The sequence below is a fragment of the Montipora capricornis genome, chromosome 4, assembly GCF_036669925.1.
Source record: "Montipora capricornis isolate CH-2021 chromosome 4, ASM3666992v2, whole genome shotgun sequence".
In the NCBI taxonomy this organism is placed as follows: domain Eukaryota; kingdom Metazoa; phylum Cnidaria; class Anthozoa; order Scleractinia; family Acroporidae; genus Montipora; species Montipora capricornis.
The window spans coordinates 38,731,903-38,737,962 of record NC_090886.1 but is presented as its reverse complement, the minus strand read 5'-3'; the positions used below and the strand labels follow the sequence as shown (position 1 = coordinate 38,737,962).

At 35.8% G+C, this 6,060-nt stretch overlaps 1 pseudogene; it reads right to left on the bottom strand.

Moving 5' to 3' along the window:
• The window catches only part of LOC138046893 (zinc finger protein 420-like), a 38,602-nt pseudogene extending 33,032 nt beyond the window's left edge, over positions 1 to 5,570 (bottom strand).
• Between the last annotated feature and the right edge of the window lie 490 nt (positions 5,571 to 6,060).

Below are 6,060 nucleotides of genomic sequence, written 5' to 3'. Positions count from 1 at the left end.
TATTTATCACCAGGTAATTTCATCATTTGGAAATGGCAGCTACTTTATTATTCATCTGCGTCACAATTTTTCACTGATTTTGGGGCTCATTTTGTTGAAACTCAAGCACGCTTCCAACAGACCTGTTTATTTTCGTGACTTATGCGTTACCACAAAAATTCTCCCCGTATCACATTTCAACACATGTATGCAAATTTGCTAAGCTCGAAAATTACACAACATGATAAATTTACAAAAGCTGGAAATTTCACAGAAATATTTTCTAGCGAAACATTTATCGAAACAAGCAACATATTTGCTATAAGAGGCAAGAAACCCTTCCTATTTCAGTTGCGTGCGTGCAAGCGAAACACACAATCACAAAGCATATGCAATTAAATAAATTTCTGACAGTTCACATCAAACCCTTTTCGAAAGAACCTTGACCGTACATAATAAAGCACAAAAGAGACAACAAGCTTTCATTCAAATAATTTTTCACTGTCACATTTCCAACTTTTTTTAACCTTTGCAGAGTTGAGTACAAAATGAATGTTACTTGCCAGACAAACAGGCGAACTTTAAATAGATGCGACTTCAGTAACTGTGAGACACAACAGAGATCACAGATCTACTTGTGGTGTTCGATTCCTTCTCTGTCTTTGCTGCACCCGTAAGTTACCAGAGAAATTTCCATTTGGTTTCAGTGTTGTACGTAACACCACCTTGGCGAAATATTAAAAGTACACCTCATTTTGATTTCGGCTCGACTGGCGAAAGATGCACGCTGTCGAAGTCCATTACTCGTCCCTTTTAAGATTCCAGATCTTTATGTTTCACCGCCTGTCTTGACGTTCCATTCTTGAGCTCCATATGGGTATATTTTCTTTAAAGATGTACTAAAACGCCATTCGCGTTACAATGACTTCCGACGCCATTACAGGTTAATTGTGCTTAGCAAGCTACGCATTACCCCAGCCCCCTCAAACCTAACAAAATACGCACAGAAGACTCTATGCACAAAGACACCACTTAGCAGGGGAGTGACAGGCAAGACTTTTACCGACACGGAAAAAAATACTAAAAAAAATAAAACGGAAATCTACCCATTTTCCGACTGGGTTTGGCAACCCAGTAATGACCAAAAGGTACACTGCAATCAAAAACAAAACTGGCGAGTCGTATACTAGTAAATGGAATTGCTTTGTTTCAAGTAATTTTATTCCACCTATTCAGTAATTTATTACAGTAAAATTAAGCACAAATTAATAATACCTAATTTCTGTGTATATTAAGGATTTTATTTATCTATTTATTTATTTTTTAATTTGTTGCTTGGAAAATTCTGTATTTTTTGTTTTTTCGTTCCTTCTGTTTCTCCTAATTTAATCATACGTGTATGTATTTTTTTGGTTAGTTGTACAAAAGATAATAATGAAAATTAAAATTTAAAAAACAACATCTAAGCTTTGAATTCTTTTGCGATTTATCTTGTCAATAATCTGAATTCACTTTTTTCCATCCAATACTTATTAAACAGATTATTGTTAACCCCTCAGAAACAAACATTTATGTAAATAACGCTCCTGTTGCTCACGGGAAGGAATAAGAAAGGTCCTTGGAATTATCATACATCACAAGCCTGTATTGGAAACCCTACATTACTGCTGTTTGCAGCAAAGTCTTTTTGGAATTTTTTCAGATTATTTTCTACAATAGGAACCTACCAGCTTCTGTTTCCTTATTTGTGCTCTTAAATTACAATAACCATAAATAATATTAATTTATTTAACTCATTCTTGTTTCAACCTGCATACACTGTAAACCTCTATCAGGTATCAATTTGCAATAAATTAACAAGCTCCAACTAGCTGGAATGATAATTATTTGAAACAAAGTTCCTGTTATAGCAGGGTCTGTTTGTGGAACAATTTGCCCCAATACTTAATAAATGCTGAAGCTATTGGGCACTTCAAACACATAATTAAGCAGGTACATGTATCTGGCATATCGGATTCCCACACAGCAATCATGTAAAACAGTTGTAATGCTTTTTTTTTTACTTTTTTTTTTCTCAAGATTTTCCGTGTTTTAAATAAAGTTTACTTACTTACCTATTTACTCTACTGTAAATGATTCAAAAAATAAAAAGGGGTTACTTGATCATTTAACACCGCCCAAAAAGGGCCGCAGTTGTTTTTACAGGTCACAGGTAAGTTTTACAGGTCACTGTTGTAACAATGATAAAACAACCCTTACCTTTTATTAATGTTAACTGTAGGCCTAAAAATTGTTATTTTGGCCTAAGGTTACATTAGGAAAGGGGTGGCGTTGTTTTGGTGATGGTAAGACAATGACCTTTAAACCTGACCTTTGCCCTGTAAAAGACACTGTACCTGCCTCAAAAAAGGAAGATTTTAAACATTGACAGTTTCAATGACTGTAATCAGTACACTGTACACTGTAATCAATTGTAAGAACAGTAATGAGATACGGACTAAAACTCTAAAATATTTGTAAACATACATGTAGAAACAATACGAGAAGATTGTGGCAAGAATGATAAAAGAAACACTAAGGTGAAAGAGACAATATTAAAAGTGAAATAATTAAGTAAATAACTTTGCGCTGTTTGTTCAGTCTTGGTTTAAGTTTACGAATAAAAAGCATTTTAAATGGACTGGACATCGGCATGCTCCCATTAGAATTGCCTTACCATTCAAAGACCACAAATCAGCAATTATGGTTACACACCAACTCACTGATCTAAGCCAAAAGATTGATGCCGATGTCCAGCCCATTTACTAGTCAAGTCACATGATCAAAGGACAATTAATACTCAAAAAAACACAAACCTTCAATTGTAAAACAACAAAACGTTGTTTATTATTACAACTGTGGTCTGTGTGATGCAGACTGTGAGCTTTCCGACTCAAGAGCTACATCCATGTGTGGCGGAACATAAGCGATCAACAATCGGCAACCACATAAAGGAAGAGCATGGAAAGGATCCGGAGACCATGGAAAGAAATTTCAAGATTTTGAAAAAAATGTCAGAGTAAACTCCACTGTTTGATTTCTGAAATGCTTTTTATTCGTGAACTTAAACCAAAACTGAATAAACAGAGTGATTTGACGAGTGCAAAGTTATTTACTTAACTATTTCACTTTTAATACTCTCTTTTGCCTTAGCATTTCTTTTATCATTCTTGCCGGAAAATTTCTGGTATCGTTTCTATGTAAATATTTTAGAGTTTTAGTCAGTATCTTCAATTCTTACATTAGGAAAGGGGTACCACTGATTATATATATTTAAGCGCATGTTAAAATTTTATCCTTCAACTTGCTTTTTAACGTTAACTTTTATGGTAAAATCGGTTTCCAAAAATTTGTTGATTTAAATCAAACAAAGTGCTGAATTTTTTTCTTTTCAAGGGCTATATTAAATGAACTAGGACATGTATATTATCTATTCCAATTTGCTAGCCCGATAAGTTTCTTCGACATTCAAAAAAGTATATTCGCAAAGTAATAAGCAGCAGTATCAGTATCAACATAACCAGTTTTTTTTTGGTACAATTATAAATAACAATTTAAAATAGCTTGTTAAGAATTGAAAGAAGCTATTTCCTTTCATGAAAAGGTTCAAATTCCAATCAAATACTTCATACACTGTACCTTATACAAAAAAAGGTGTTTCAATAATTAATATTTATATTGATCATTTCCATTTGACACTAACAATGAGCCCTTCAAAAATTATTTTTCCATTACGGAAGCTCTACTGTCCTTGAATTTTGCTCTTTATGGCAGATACGTAAGTTGCAACAAGCCTTGACATGACGTGGCAAAATGCTTCAGCACAAGCTGATGTTGAAAAGCTGATCTACAGTGTACTAAGTTTAGTATGTGGTCCGTTCATTCGAACATCAAGGCTCCTTTTGAGTTCATAGATGACATAGCCATACCATGAAGTATAGGAGGTAAGAGGATGGCACTCACTCACTCACTTCATTCCAATATTATTAATCTACATGTATTAACTCTGATTAAACACTTTTTCCGTATGTCCCATGCTACGTTTCAATTTTGTCCTAGAGTGGTTTTGCAAGGGTTTCAGGGGGGTAGTAAAAGTAGTTGTTTCACTCTGCAGGGCCTGGAGTGGGTGGCACCCTTCTAGCTGAGTCAACTTTTTTTCTCATGTAAATGGTTTGCCACATTTTACAAGGAAGAGTAGGAATGGTTGGCTTGCCCAGGGTAGTTCAGGTAGGTGGAAGACCTTTCTATCCGGGACAACCTTTCTCCATGTAAACGGGGCCTTCATTTAGACGGTTGAGAAGTTGTCGATTACAGCCGTCAATCTGTTCAATTCATTTCCGAGAGCGCTCGGTACTCTATGCAAATCTTGCCATAAATTACTCCAATTTAATACCACTCGACTTTTCAACGCATTTAACTGATATAAGCACTTGTCACAAGAATGGAAAGCTAACCTTATGGAAGTGAGTGCTTTGACCACTTCCCGAGGAAGAGATCGCCATGATCACTAATAATAATAATAATAGAGGCTTCATTTACCCTGCAGAAAAATGTGTCAGTGTGTAAAATACACGCTACATGTGCAGCGACACATGAAACATGAATAATAAAAATCTATTAAGTTAACACAAATATAAGAATAAATGAGAAACACTAATATATGTGCAATAGAAAACACGGGATAAATCGAAGGAGCCGATAAAATGTAACAATCATACATGTGTTCATAAAGTATACAGTACCTGCAGAGTATAATTTTATCGATACGTGAATTATAGAGTCAATATTTAAATTGCGCTGTAGTTATATGGCCGGTTACCGGTCAAGGTTTTGAAAATACTAAATGGCCGGCAGTCGATCTGAAAAAATTTCCAAGTGTCACAAAACATGGTTTCCTCTTCTCCAAACGCTAGACTTAAGATCTGTAAAGCATTTCAGGATCGCTTGACTATTCTTAATCGATTGATTGGTGAAATTTATTGAAAATACCAGACTGCCGGCCATTTAGTATTTTCAAAACCTTGACCGGTTACCGGCCATATAGCCACTTCCTATTTAGGCTACTGAAAAATGGTGGCTTTTGCTATCAGCATTTTTTAGATATGAATATAGTTGAGATAGGTAGGTTGTTTCAGTCTTTTGCCACAGAATATTGAAACGTCTTTAGTCCTATGGTACACTGTAGTTTTGATTAGCCATAGGAATATTGAGAAGGGAATCGTCTCCTAACGCTCTGTTTCGAAGGCCAGCTCATGATTGTGATTTTCTTGAAAATCAATCGTAAGCGTTTAAATCTTCTTCCATTTGGAAGAAAGAAGGCCACATTTTCCCCTAGATCCAGTATGAACATGTCACGCTTTTGTGCGTAGTTGGCTTTCGAGCAAATCATCCATGACAGGCCCACAAACTTCTCACAATACAACAACTTTAAAGAGACTGATCTCTCACTTAAAATGTAGCAAACAAACATTCTTACCTTCTGTAAGGGAGTTTCAGCTCATAGCAGCTTGGTTCTTCTCATACTGTAATAAAGCCAATTGCATGAGTTTTTTGTCAGTCTAACCCGCTGACCAAAAAGGCCGAGGACCCTGGGTGCAAGGTTGCTTTGGTCACGCAAGCGAGCCGAAGGAAGATCTACGTGTACTATAAATACTCATTTTCTTTGGCCATCTCAGTTTTATCAGGAATATGGATACGAAGTTGGTTATATATATCTTTTATATCCAGCAAGTCCGAGTACACATGTAGAATAATTGGTTTATAAAAAACTCCATGGTGTTCCCGGGGATGGTATTGTCGAATAAAGCGTCAATTTCTTCCCCAGTCTATTCCGGTCAGAAAGGGCTCATGTCGGCCATTTTTTCGGCTCATCCTCAGTGTAAAAACCTGTGAAACTCATGGATGACGTAACACAAATTAAAACGAAAGAGCAAAAAAACAATAATCTTACCCAACCACGAGCTAACAAAACAAAGAACAAGTCAGGTTTTTACACCGAGGTAAACCCATTTTTTTCTCAGAGCTGCAAATATGTTTTCAGCT